Source organism: Peromyscus maniculatus, chromosome 11 (assembly GCF_049852395.1).
Source record: "Peromyscus maniculatus bairdii isolate BWxNUB_F1_BW_parent chromosome 11, HU_Pman_BW_mat_3.1, whole genome shotgun sequence".
NCBI classification, from domain to species: Eukaryota; Metazoa; Chordata; class Mammalia; order Rodentia; family Cricetidae; genus Peromyscus; species Peromyscus maniculatus.
In genome coordinates, this window is record NC_134862.1 from 20,132,545 (window position 1) to 20,148,358 (window position 15,814).

The following is a 15,814-nucleotide window of genomic DNA, read 5'->3' on the forward strand; positions in this document are numbered from 1 at the left end:
ATTTTCTTTTGCATATTACAACATAAAGCATATTACATATATATCACACAATCCTACAGAACAAGCAATTATAGAAATATCAAATTGCACTTTAAAAGATATGCTTAATAAATAGAAAGAGGTAATAAAGATCCCAGAGGTAGATTATACAATGCTTTATTAACTTTAAATTTTTAAATGCTAATGAGAAAGGAATGGTAGCTTCAAAGAGGCACTGGATAGTAGAAAAAAATCTGCTGAATTAAATCAGCCTCTATACTTCAAAGATAAGTTGACATCAGAATGGAAACCAGGATATGTGTTATGTTGAGGAAGAGGTTTTGCTTTTGTTTCGATAGGAGAAGAAAAGCTATGGATATCATTAAAATCAATAAAGATTGGCCCATTGGACCCTGTATCCTGCAAGACCCACTCTGCCACACAAGCCCACCCAGCCCACTATTATCTCCCTGGCCAACCAGTCCCTCACAAAGTCAGCAGTCCCTAGAGGCACAAGTACCACCAGGACCAATTAGAGGAGAAGCCCCAGCAGCAGGCCAGCAGATAAGAGTCCTGTGGACAGACAGCTCCACCACCACTGCCACCCATTGGACCCTGTAACCTGTAAGATCCACTCTGCTGCCCAAGCCCACTGAGCCCATCATCCTCTCCCTGGCCAACCATCTCCCACAAAGGCTTAAGAATCACCTGCATCAATTGGAAGAAGAGGTGAGTGACTGGTCTCCCAACTAAATTTCCCCAATCCCTAGGCCCTAAACTCCAGGGCACATCTCCTGCCCCTCCCCTCCCATCTCAGCCCCAGTAGCATGCCAGCAGGTAAGAGTCTTGTGGGAAGGACTCTGCCACCCATTGGATTGTATAACCTACAAGACACACCCTGCTGCCCAAACACACCGAATCAATCATCCTCCTGGCCAAACATTCCCCACAAAATCAGCAGCCCTAGAGGCACAAGCACCACCTGCACCAACTAGAAGAAGAGCAGCCTCCCATGAACAGCCCTTTCAACATCAGCAGATCCTATAGGTATAAATGCCAACCACACCAGTCAGAAGAACAAGCACAGGAAAACATACACCAGTTAGAAGAACAGACTCCATAGGCAAAGGCAAAACCCACACCAGTTGGAAGAACAGAGCCAATAGGCACTACTAAAGTCCACACCAGCTGGAAGAACTGAATGATATGCTAGATCTAGGCACACAAACCCTCACAAACCAACCTTACTTGACCAGACAACCAGCCAATCCCCAGAACCCTTGGCCATTCATGGTAAAAGACAATAAAGGAACAAAAGACCCATCCAACAAAAACATCACAAGAATCAACACCTGTTTCTATAATTATTCTAAACCCAGATGTGTAAACAGCAGTATAAGAATATGTTCAGCAACATGAAGAGCAATATGGTACCACTAGAAATAAGTGGTTCTACAACAGTAAGACTCGAACATCCCAATGCAGATGACACAAAAGAAAACAACCTTAAAAATAATTTAATGAAAATGACAGAAGCCCTTAAAAAGGAAATTAAAAATTCCTTTAAAGAAATGGAGGGAAAGACAAACATAAAATTGGAAGAAATCAATAAATCCATTAAATAAAGCTAAGAAAAAAAAAACAAACAAGTGAAGGAAACAGTTCAAGACTTGAAAATTGAAATAGAGGTAATAGAGAAAAGACAAATAAAAGGAAGTCAGGAAATGGAAAATCTGTGGAAATGAACAAGAAATCCAGATGCAAGCATAGCCAACAGAATATAAGAGATGGAAGAGAGAACCTTGGGTATTGAAGATATGACAGAGGAAATAGATTCATCAAAGAAAATGCTAAATCCAACAAATTCTTAACACAAACCATGCAGGAAATCTGGAACAGCATGAAAATACTAAACCTAGGAATAATAGGAATAGAGGAAGGAAAAGAATTCCATCTCAAAGGCACAGAAAATATATTCAACAAAATCATAGAAGAAAATTTCATGCCTATGAAGATACAAGAAGCTGACAGCATACCAAATAGACTGGACCACAAAAAAAAGGCCTCTCAACATATAATAATCAAAACACCAAACACAGAGAATAAAGAAAGAATATTAAGAGCAGCAAAGGAAAAAGGCCAAGTAATATATAAAGACAGACCTATCAAAATTACACCCAATTTCTTAATGGAGATCCTGAAAGTCAGAAGATCCTGGACAGATTCTTTGCAGGCACTAAGAAACAACAGATGCCAACCCAGACTACTATACCCAGCAAAACTTTCAATCACCATAAATGGAGAAAACAAAATATTCTATTACAAAACCAGATTTAAACAATACCTATCCACAAATCCAGCCCTACAGAAAGCACTAGAAGGAAAATTCCAACCCAAGGAACTTAGCTGCACTCACAAAAACACAGGCAATAGATATTCTCAAACCAACAACTCCCAAAGAAGGGAAATACACACACACACACACACACACACACACACACACACACACACACACACCCAACAACAACAAAACTAAAAAAATAACAGAAATTAACAATTGCTGGTCATTAATATCTCTTAATAACAATGGTCTTAATTTACCTATAAAAAGACACAGGCTAACTGAATGGATATGAAAACAGGATCCATCCTTCTGCTGCATACATGAAATACACCTCAATTTGAAAGAGAGACATTATCTCAGAGTAAAGGGTTGGAAAAATATTTTCCAATCAAATGGACCTAAGAAGCAAGTTGATGTAGCTATCGTAATCTCTAACAAAATAGACTTCAAACTAAAAGTAACCAAAAAAGATGGAGAAAGACATTTCATATTCATCACAGGAGAAATCCATCAAGATAAAGTCTCAATTCTGTATATATATATATATATATATATATATATATATATATATATATATATGCCCCAATACAAGGGCACCCACTTTTGTTAAAGAAATATTACTAAAGCATAAATGACACATCAAACCGCACACACTAATAGTGGAAAACTTCAATACTCCACTCTTACCACTGGACAGGTCTGCCAGACAGAAACATAACAGAGAAATAAGGGAACTAACAGATGTTATGACTCAAATAGACTTACTAATTCTCTATAGAACGTTTCACCCAAACACAAAAAATATACCTTCTACTCAGCACCCCATGAAACCTTCTCTAAAACTGACCACATACTTAGTCACAAAGCAAATCTCAACAGATACAAAACAATTGGAATAACCCTGTGTATCTTATTGGATCACCATGACTTAAAGTTAGAATTCAACAACAGCACAAACTACAGAAAGCCTACAATCTCATGGAAACTGAATAATGCCCAACTGAATCACCACTGGGTCAAGGAAGAAATAAAGAAAGGAATTAAAGACTTCCTAGGATTCAATGAAAATGAATGCACAACATATCCAAATATAAGGAACACAATGAAAGAAATACTAAGAGAAAAGTTCATAGCACTAAGTGCCTACATAAAGAATCTGGAGAAATTTCACACTAGTGACTTAACAGCACACCAGAAAGCTCTAGAACAAAAAGAAGCAAACTCACCCAGGAAGAGTAGATGGCAGATAATAATCAAACTGAGGGATGAAATCAATAAAATAGAAACAAAGAACAATACAAAGAATAAATGAAACAAAGAGTTGGTTCTCTAAGAAAATCAACAAGGTAGACAAACTCTTATCCAAACTAACCAAAAGACAGAGGAAAAAAATACCCAAATTAACACAATCAGAAATGAAAAGGGGAACATAACAATAGACACTGATGAAATCCAGAGAATCATTATGTCATACTTCAAAAACCTGTACTCCACAATATTGGAAAATCTATAAGAAATGGAAAATTTTTCTGGATACGTACCACATATCAAAATTATATCAAGACCAGATAACCAATTTAAGTAGACCAACAACCCCTAAGAAAATAGAAGCAGTTATTAAAAGTCTCCCAAGTAGGCCGGGCGGTGGTGGCGCACGCCTTTAATCCCAGCACTCGGGAGGCAGAGGCAGGCGGATCTCTGTGAGTTCGAGGCCAGCCTGGGCTACCAAGTGAGTTCCAGGAAAGGCGCAAAGCTACGCAGAGAAACCCTGTCTCAAAAAAAAAAAAAAAAAAAAAAAAAAAAAAAAAAAAAAAGTCTCCCAAGCAAAAAAAGCCCAGAACCAGATAGTTTCAGTGCAGAATTCTATCAGAACTTCAAAGAAGAGCTAATACCAATACTCCTCAAGTTGTTCCACACAGTAGAAACAGAAGGAACGTTGCCAAACTCTTCTTAGAAGGCTACAGTTACCTGATACCCAAACCACACAAAGATGCAACAAAGAAAGAGAATTACAGACCAATCTTCCTCATGAGCATTGATGCAAAAATACTCAATAAAATACTGGCTAACCAAATCCAAGAACATATCAAAACAATCATTCACCATGATCAAGTAGGATTCATCCCAGAAATGCAGTGGTGGTTCAACATACAAAAATCTGTCAATGTAATACACCATATAAACAAACTAAAAAAAAGAAAAACATAATCATCTCATTAGATGCTGAAAAAGTCTTCCGACAAAATCCAACAACCTTTCATGATAAAGATCTTGGAGATATCAGGAATACAAGGAACATACCTAAACATAATAAAGGCAATTTACAGCAAGTCAATAGCCAACATCAAATTAAATGGAGAGAAACTCAAAGCAATTCCACTAAAATCAGGAACAAGGCAAGGCTGTCTCCTCTCCCCATACTTATTCAATATAGTAAAAAAATTCTACTGAGGAACTCATACAACTGATAAACACCTTCAGTAATGTGGTGGAATACAAGATAACTCAAAAACATCAGTAGCCCTCTTATATACAAATGATAAATGGGCTGAGAATAAAATTAGAGAAACATCCTTTATGATAACTACAAATAGTATAAAATACCTTGGGGTAACTCTCATCAAATAAATTAAAGACCTGTATGATAAGAACTTTAAGTCTCTGAAGAAATAAATTGAAGAAGATATCAGAAAATGGAAAGATCACCCATGCTCTTGGATAGGTAAGATCAACATAGTAAAAATGGCAATTTTATCAAAAGCAATCTACAGATTCAATGTAATACCAATCAAAATCCCAACACAATTCTTCAAAGACTTTGAGAGAACAATACTCAGTTTCATATGGAAAAACAAAAAACCCAGGATAGCTAAAACAATCATCTACAATAAAGCAACCTCTGGAGGCATCACCATCTCTGACCTCAAGCTCTACTATAGAGCTATAGTAATAAAAACCACTTTGTAATAGCATAAAAACAGATCTGTGGATCAATGGAATCAAATTGAAGACTCTGATACAAATCTACACACCTATGAACACCTGTTTTTTGACTAAGAAACCAAAATTGTACAATGAAAAAAAAAGAGAGCATCTTCAACAAATGACTCTGATCTTTGGGGCCCCACATGGTGGGAAAGTCAATTCCTGCAAGTTGTCCTTTTACCTCTACATGTATATTGTGGCATGTGTGCATCCAAACACATACACACACATACATTCACACTATAAAATGTCTAAGTTATAATCTAATGTATGTTGTGTTGTGTGTGTGTGTGTGTGTGTGTCTACAGTCAGACTCAGTGGTTGTGATGCACTTGTAAACTGACTCATAGATGGGAAACCGCAGCTCCTGCTGGTCAAGTGTGGAGAGGTGTAGTCCCTTCCTTCCCTTCTGGTTCACTGTGGACAAGCAGGAGTGGGACCCTGTCCTTCCCTACTGTGTACAGTTGCTGTGGGATCATGCTTTTGTACACTGATTTAATAAAGTGCTGATTGGCCAGTAGCCAGGCAGGAAGTATAGGTGGGAGAAGCAGACAAGGAGAATTCTGGGAAGAAGAAGGCTGAGTGAGGAGACATTAGCCTACTGTCCAGGGAGCAGCATGCAATAGCACACAGGTAAAGACAAGGAAAACATGGCAACATATAGATGAACAGAAATGGGGTGAGTTTAAGTGTAAGAGCTAGTCAGTAGTTAGCCTGAGCTAATAGCTGAGCAGTTTTAATTAATTATAAGCCTCTGTGTGTTTATTTAAGTCTGAGCAGCTGCAGGCCTGAGTGGGACTGGAGAAAAATCCAGCTACAAATGGTGCCAAAACATGGGGCAAGAGCTTCCTCTAAAACCTGAGAAAGCTTAAAAAAAAAAAAAAAAGATTCTAAAGCAGAGCTAAAAACAGCTTTCTAGTTGTCTCTCCCAGGTACAGCCTGTGGGCTTGAGCTACAGTATTGCGGGTTTGTAGCATGTGGGCTTGACCAACAGCATGGCTGCAGATTTCCACCATAGCACACAGAGGCATCTCCAAGCTGCACAGTGTGGTGCCTGGTGGATTTAGCCTTTGCTCGTACAGACCAAACAAAAACAAAACAAAAATTGGGCTATACACTGCTGGATGGAAGCATAGACCCACTGCTTCCCAGAGTCAGTGGTCAGCTTGGTTCCCACAGCTGGCTGTAAATGTACCATTGCCATGTTGGAAAGCTGAGGTGGGCGGAGCCAGCAGTCAAAGTTGCCATTTCAGTCCTAGTAATGCTGCAGTTTAAAGCAACAGATTCACAATAAGACAGAGTCAGATGGGATAAACCTTGAACAGTTTACAATGTGTGTAAAAATGTATGTAGGCTTAAAAGAGAGAGAAAAAGAAATATATGAAGTTATATAAAGAAATAGAAAGTTTTAAAAAATAAAGCCTTTAAAGAGACAGTAAAAGTAATATAAAAATAAGCCATGTAAAGACAGAAATTATACAGAGCCTGGATTATATTGTCTTTGGGATTTTTTAACTGCAGAGAGACATTTGATTGTAAAAGCTTCTGGGTTAAACCAATATATACATTTTAAAGATGTCTTGTTTTTAAAATTTATGTCTTAGGATATGTCTTTGGAAAACAGGTTCTGCTTTTGCTTCCCTAAGTCATGTTTTCAACAGACTATATTGGAAATAATCCAGCAGGAACTCTAATTGAGTCTATATGTAGTCTGTCTGGCAACTTCAACCTTCATTTTCTTGGACTCTTAAGCGTCTTCATAAAAAGACCCTGGAACTCTGTTGGGGAGATGGGGAAGGAAGGGAGAAGAGAGCTGAGAGGGAGGCCTGGTTTGGCTTTAGCTCTTAAGCCATCCAGCTTGAGAGCTAGGTGCACTGGGAGATCTAGGTTCATTTCCCAAAACTGTTACAGCAAATGCCACAGACTGGGTGACGTAAGCCACAATTTATTCCCTCACAGTTCTGAGGCAACAAGTCCAAAATGGAGGGTGTGCAGAGGCCCTTGGGGTGGGGAGCTCTGGTTCCCGTAGGCTCATAGGAATGGCACTATTAGGAGGTGTGGCTTTGTTGGAGGAGGTGTGTCACTAGGGGTGGACTTTGGGGTTTCAAATGCTCAAGAGATGCCCAGTGTCTGTCTCCTTGCTACTTCTCCAGCACTGTATCTGTATGCTGCCATGCTTTCCACAGTGATGACAATTGACTAAACCTCTGAACTGTAAACCAGCCCCGACTAAATGTTTTTTTTTTTTTTTTAATAAGAGTTGCTATGCCCATGGTGTCTCTTCACAGCAATAACACCCTAACTAAGACAGGAGTGATCTGCCCTCTGCTGTTCTCAGCTTCTGGTAGTCACCAGAATTTCCTGGCATTCCTTGGCTTGGAGCCACTTCCGAACAATATCATCTCTATTGTGACATAGTGTTATCTCTGTGACTGTCTGTATCTTAATATTCTCTTATCAGCACAGATGTTAGATTGGGTTTATGCTCACCCAGCATGGCCTCATTTTAAGTACTTACACCCTCAATAACCCCCTTCCCACATGACCTGCATTCTTTAGTTCTAAGTCAGCATGAATGCTTTAAATCACTATGCAACCTCAAATGGAAGCCACCTAGGACAGTCTCATTCCAGGCCAAGCTCTACACCCTGTAGCACCTGAGGAAGGGTGGGACTATAAGACAACTACCCAATCTGCAAAGTGAGAAGTGAGTGAGTGGCTGTAACTTAAAGCCATAGCATGAGGACCAGTGGAGGATTTGTTACACAACTGCAGATAACCAAAACCATCTTTTTGAAATTTAAGAGAGGTGATCAACCAATTGTTAATTTGAGGAAACATATAAGTAAGTACATTAAATAATGAAATAGACACAATTCCTAGTGGAGCATAATTACTGTACTATAGCTTTCCTGCATACTGTTTCATTAAATTGCTTTGCTTTGCCCATGGAGTTCTGAAGGCAATTTCCTTTTTAAAATAAGGAGAATTAGAGGGTTTTGGTGGTAGGGTGGGGGGTATTCAAAATGGCTGGAAAAGACTGAGCCACAAGGAAAGAACTAAAATGCCCTGACCAGTGAAGGACAGTGGATGAGCTATGTGGAAGAGAAGAGTGTAGTTGTTTGTTTGTTTGTTTGTTTTACTCTTTGCTCTTCTATTCTTTGGGGGCCTGCCACCCAGCTCCCAAAATAAATGCATGGAGCCTTATTCTTTCTTATGAATGTCTGGCCTTACCTTGGCTTGTTTCTAACCAGCTTTTCTTTTTATTTATTTATTTATTTATTTATTTATTTATTTATTTATTTATTTATCTATTTATTTATTTTTGGTTTTTCTAGACAGGGTTTCTCTGTGTAGCTTTGCGCCTTTCCTGGAACTCACTTGGTAGCCCAGGCTGGCCACGAACTCACAGAGATCCGCCTGCCTCTGCCTCCCGAGTGCTGGGATTAAAGGTGTGCGCCACCACTGCCCAGCCCTAACCAGCTTTTCTTAACTTAAATTATCCCACCTATCTTTTGCCTCTGGGCTTTTACTTTTTCCTATTTCTGTATATCTTTTCTTTACTTCTTACTCCATGTCTGGCTGTGTGGCTGTGTGGTTGTGTGGCTGGTACCCAGTGTTCTCTTCCTTCTTGTCTTGCTCTTTGATCTTTTCTTCCCAAATTTCTCCTCCTATTTGTTCTCTCTGCCTTCCAGCCTTGCTTATTCTTTATCCTGCCTTGCTATTGGCCATTCAGCTCTTTATTAAACCAATCAGGTGTTTTAGACAGGCAAAGTAACATAGCTTCACAGAGTTAAACAAATGCAACATGAAAGACTGCAACACATCTTTGCATCATTAAAACAAATGTTCCACAGCATAAACAAATGTAATACATCTTACAATAATATTCTACAACAGAAGGGCATAGCTTATACCTGATGGGTTAATCTACAAAGAGATGAGAATTGACCATGTATCTAGCGTGTTCACCTTCATTTCATATTTAGACAATGAATTGAAATCTCTATTTTCTGGATCAAACTGGATGAGGAAAGTGGCATGTTGCCAATATTCTCTAACAATCTCCAAAAATATACAGAGGATAAGAAACGGTAAATATCAGTTACTTGTAGGAACTGTGTGGCCTGTTATAAAACTGTTGGATAAGCAGACATAAAACAAGGAAGAAAAAAAATGTTTCTAAAAAATAAAGACAGATTGTGACTGCCACAGACTCCTGGAGAAATAATAAAAATCTTCATATAAAATAAGGACCTGGTAGACGCAAGTTATAGTCAAAAGGTAAAAGTCCTTCTCATTCACCAATTAGGAGTCTAATAGGTGAGTTCTCAGTGCCATGTGGAGTTTCATGCTCCTGTGGAAAAGGACCTTCCTCCCATGGTCATTGTGTAAGCAAACAGAAGACACTACAAACACACTTAGAACAGACCAAACAAGCAGGATGACAACATATCCTTACCCTTCAGCAGACAATTATGTACTTTCACTGGAAAAATATTTCCTATGTTGCTGATTTCAAATATGGCTGATTAAAAGCAATTGCTAGAGAAACTCCTGGGAAGGTGGTAAGCGTCCGTTATCTTATGAATTGTGCACTGAGATTCCACAGTGAGTGTTGCCCATGGATCTCAGGACTTCCCTATAACAGGCAGTTCCTCTACTCACTGTCTCTCCCACTTGTGTATTACCAAGGCTCATTTCTGGCTGTTGGGGAACTTCCATTCCAGGAATGCGCCCTCCTAGAGCATCTACACCAGATGCATCTGTCATCTATATTTACTGTCAAGTCAAACTCACACCATTGCCATGACAATGCTGGTGTCTGGAGCATATGTTCTCTCCCTGGGGTCTTGATTACCAGCCAGTTTGGCATCATAGGACATAATGGAAATTTTAAAAGAATGAACTTATTGTTCTATGCTTCCTAAAGTCTCTTGGCATATGAATTTCCAAACAAATGCAAAAGTAACTAAGATTTGATAACTATTAACAAAACAACTTCAAAAATGGCTTTGTGTCATCCTTACAAATGCCTCCTAACACTGTTACTAGTTTCTCATTTATAGACAAGGAAACTAAAGGTTAAAGATCCCCAGGCATTCTCCTAAAGCCACAGAACTAAATGCAATAGAGCCAGAGTGTAAATCCAGGTGGTCTGACTCCAGAATGCAAGCTCTTGCTGCTTCACAATACGTTCCTGGAACCTCATGATAGAATCACAGGGTGGATGAAGGAGCTTAGTCCTTCCTCCCAGACTTGGTTGATTGGCAGCAGCTGCATCAAAGATGATCATGCAAGCTATAACATGTCTATGTTCTTTTTATAAGTGTGTGTGGGTAAGTGCACGCACACATGCATATGAGTGTGTGTATGTGCCTGAGTGTATATATGTGCATTATGTGCATGCCAAGAGCCCAGAGAGGTCAGAAGAGGCATCAGACCTCCTGTTACTAGTTACAGATGGCGGTATGTAAGCCATCACCATGTGGGTGTGAATTGAATCTGGGCCCTCTGCATGAGTACTAAGTACTCTTGAATGCTGAGCCATCTCTTCAGCCTCCATGTCTATGTAATTTTGTTCTTAGCTATGACATATATGACTTCTTTTTCTCTTCAATAGCCAAAGCCATAGGATTCATCCTATTGCATTCAATAACGACGTCCTCACTAATGGTTGCAATGAAAGTTACGTTTCTGTGATACTCAAGGCTCTCCACCAATGGCCTCTCTCGTACTTGGTCACATTTTCTCATCTTCCCAAAAGTCTGGGTAAATGTGTTAAGAATCACAACCTCTGGGTCCCTATATATGTATTTTTCTTATGATGTTTTCTCACAGGATGATAGCTCCATTTGGATTAAACTTTGGTCACAGTTCAGGAATCCTAAGAGATGCCTGGGGAGATGGCACAGCAGGTAAGAGTGAGTGCTGTTCTCCCAGACACCAAGGGTGCTTTCTAGCACCCATGTCGAGCAGCACCCAACTGCCTGTAACTCCAGCTCAGAGCGTCTGATTCCCTTTGTGGACTCCTGTGGGCACCTGCACACATGTGACATATACTAACATATACACATAAATAAAAATAAAATGTGAGACAGACCCGGTGGTGGTAACAGGCAGAGGCAGGTAAGCACGGGGCAGCGGCCGGCAGGGACATACAGGCCCGGCGGCGACCAGCAGAGACATACAGGCCCGGAGGCAGCGCATAGACGTAGACAGGCAAGGCAGCGGTGACAAGAAGAGGCAGGTAGGCCCGCAGCGGCAGCCAGCAGGGACATACAGGCCCGGCGGCAGCCGGCAGAGACATAAAGGCCCGTCAGAGGCCTGCAGAGGTAGACAAGCCCGGTGGCTGCGGCCTACAGGAACATACAGGCCTGGCGGTAGCTGGCATACACATACAGGCCCAGCAGCTGCCAGCAGAGACATACAGGCCAGGCAGTGGCCGGCAGAGATAAACTAGCCCAGCAGAGGCAGGCAGGCCCGGAGTGGAGGCAGGCAGGCCCAGTGTGGAGGCAGGCACAGCAGGCAGCGGCCAAAACACAGTCACAATAAAGACCAGAAACAGAGCTATTACCCTCTGAAGAGCTAGTGAAAACAAACTCTTAATCAAGAGCTTGGAACAGGGACGCCTCTAACACCAACACACTGGGAAGAAGCTATCTCCATGGGACGGAATCAGAATGAATCTGAACACTCCCTCTGAGGCCAACCCAGGGCCCAGCTGCTGATCTTGCAAAACCCAACAACTTGGAGGTGTTGGTGAGACTACAATGCTCAGCTGAAATCCACCCGTGAGAGGATTCAGATCCCGACAGTTTGAAGTCTGAAGAAACAAGATCAGCTGAGGAATTGACCAATGAACAAAATGTGACCTGGGAACACAGAAGAAGGCGCTGCCAAGCCACCAAACCAGATCACCAGAATCATAAGTATATACTTCATTGACTGAGATGAGCTGCCCCTGAAGAAACAGCCCAATAGCACCAATTTAACTAAGAACTCCTACTGAACCAAGACTAAAAATTAGAACAAGAGAGGCACTCTCAGACACAGACACCACCTGCACCGAGCAGAGGAAGAGATGAGTAGACGCCAGTGCAAAAATACAGGCAACAACATAAAGACCTATATGGCAACATCAGAACCTGGTGATTCTACACCTACAAGACCTGAACATACCAAGACAGAAGAAACAGAAGAAATCAACCCTAAAAATGACTTTAAGAAGATGATAGAGGCCCTTAAAGAAGAAATAAAACATTCCCTTAAAGAGGAAATAAAAAATTCCCTTAAAGAGGTAATGAAAAACTCCATTAAAGAGGAAATAAAAAAAAAAACTCCCTTAAAGAAATGGTAGAAAACAATGAACAAAAAATGGGAAGAAATAAAAGAAAGTCAAGAAAAAGCAATTAAACAGATGAAAGAAACATTCCAAGATCTGAAAAATGAATTTGAGACAATAAAGAAGACACATGCAGAGGGAATGCTGGAAATAGAAATCCTGACTAAACCAACAGGAACTACAGAAACAAGCATAACCAACCGATTGCAAGAGATGGAACAGAGAATCTCTGACACTGAAGACACAATAGAGAAAATAGATGTGTCAGTCAAAGAAAACACTAAAGACAAAAAAGTCATAACACAAAACATCCAGGAAATTTGGGACACCATGAACAGACCAAACCTAAGAATAATAGGGATAGAAGAAGGAGAAGATTACCAATTCAAAGACAGAGAATATATTCAACAAAATCATAGAAGAAAACTTTCCTAACCTAGAGAAAGAAATACCTATGAAGATACAAGAAGCCTACATAACACCGAATAGGCTAGATCAAAAAAAAAAAAAAAGTCCCCTCACCACATAATAATCAAAACACTAAACACACAGAACAAAGAAAAAATATTAAGAGCCACAAAGGAAAAAGACCAAGTAACATATAAAGGCAAACCCATGAGAATAACACCAGACTTCTCAATAGAGACTATGAAAGCTAGAAGATCATGGACAAATCTTATGCAGACACTAAGAGACCACAGATGCCAACCCAGACTACTATACCCAGCAAAACTCTCAATCACCATAGGCGGAGTAAACAAAATATTCCAGAATAAAACCAGATTTAATCAATACCTGTCCACAAACCCAGCCTTACAGAAAGCACTAGAAGGGAAAATCCAACCCAAAGAAGCTAAACACATCCATGAAAAATCAAGCAATAGATAATCCAACACAAACATACACCAAAGAAGGACAACACAACACAACCACAAAAAATAACAGCAATTAACAATCACTGGTCATTGATAACCATCAATATCAATGGTCTCAACTGACCTACAAAAAGACACAGGCTAACAGAATGGAAAGAAAACAGGACCCATCATCTGCTGCATACAAGAAACACACCTCAACTTCAAAGACAGACACTACCTTCGAGTAAAGGGCTGGGAAAAGGCTTTCCAAGCAAATGGACCTAAGAAACAAGCTGGTGTAGCTATCCTAATATCTAATAAAATAGACTTCAAACTAAAATCAATCAAAAGAGATCAGGATGGACATTACATATTTATCACAGGAAAAATCCACCAAGATGAAGTCTCGATTCTAAACATTTATGCTCCAAAAACAAAAGCACCCACATTCATAAAAGAAACACTACTGAAGTTTAAAACACACATCAAACCCCACACATTAGTAGTGGGAGATTTTAACACACCACTCTCACCAAAAGACAGATCTACCAGACTGAAACTTAACAAAGAAATAAAGGACCTAACAGATGTTATGACTCAAATAGACTTAATAGATATCTACAGAACATTCCATCCTAACACAAAAGAATATACCTTCTTCTCAGCACCCCATGGAACCTTCTCAAAAATTGACCACATGCTTGGACACAAAACAAATCTCAACAGATACAAAAAAAAATGGAATAACCTCCTGTATCTTATCAGACCACCATGCCTTAAAGTTAGACCTCAACAACAACAAAAATTATAGAAAACCCACAAACTCATGGAAACTGAATAATGCCCACCTGAAACATCAATGGGTCAAGGAAGAAATAAAAAAAAGAAATTAAAGATTTCCTAGAATTCAATGAAAATGAAAGTACAACATACCCAAACTTATGGGACACTATGAAAACAGTGCTAAGAGGAAAATTCATAGCTCTAAAGGCACACATAAATAAGATGGAGCAATCCCATACCAATGAATTAACAGCACAACTGAAAGCTCTAGAACAAAAAGAAACAAACTCACCCAGGAGAAATAGACGCCAGGAAATAATCAAATTGAGGGCTGAAATCAACAAAATAGAAAGCAAGAGAACAATACAAAAAAAATCAATGAAACAAAGAGTTGGTTCTTTGAAAAAATCAAGAAGATAGACAAACCCCTAGCCAAGTTAACCAAAAGGCAAAGAGAGAGCACCCAAATTCACAAAATCAGAAATGAAAAGGGAGACATAACAACAGACAACGAGGAAATCCAGAGAATCATCAGATCATACTTCAAAAACCTGTACTCCACAAAAATGGAAGACCAGGAAGAAATGGACAATTTTCTGGATAAATACCACATACCAAAATTAAATCAAGACCAGATTAACCATTTAAATAGACCAATAACCTCTAAAGAAATAGAAACAGTCATCAAAAGTCTCCCAACCAAAAAAAGCCCAGGACCAGATGGTTTCAGTGCAGAATTCTACCAGACTTTCAAAGAAGAACTAATACCAATACTCTTCAAAGTGTTCCACACAATAGAAACAGAAGGAACACTACCAAACTCTTTTTATGAGGCTACAATTACCCTGATATCCAAACCACACAAAGATGCAACAAAGAAAGAGAACTACAGACCAATCTCCCTCATGAACATTGATGCAAAAATACTCAACAAAATATTGGCAAACCGAATCCAAGAGTACATCAAAACAATTATCCATCATGACCAAGTAGGATTCATCCCAGGGATGCAAGGATGGTTCAACATACAAAAATCAGTCAATGTAATACACCATATAAACAAACTGAAAGAAAAAAACCACATGATCATCTCCTCAGATGCTGAAAAAGCCTTTGACAAAATCCAACACCCCTTCATGAAAAGGTCTTAGAAAGATCAGGAATACAAGGAACATTTCTAAACATAATAAAAGCAATTTATAGCAAGCCAACAGCAAACATCAGATTAAATGGAGAGAAATTCAAAGCGATACCACTAAATTCAGGAACAAGACAAGGCTGTCCACTCTCCCCATATTTATTCAATATAGTACTAGAAGTTCTAGCTAGAACAATAAGACAACAAAAGGAGCTCAAAGGGATACAAATTGGCAAGGAAGAAGTCAAACTTTCACTATTTGCAGGTGATATGATAGTATACATAAGTGACCCCAAAAACTCTACCAGGGAACTTCTACAGCTGATACACTCCTTCAGTAAAGTGGCAGGATACAAGATCAACTCAAAAAAATCAGTAGCCCT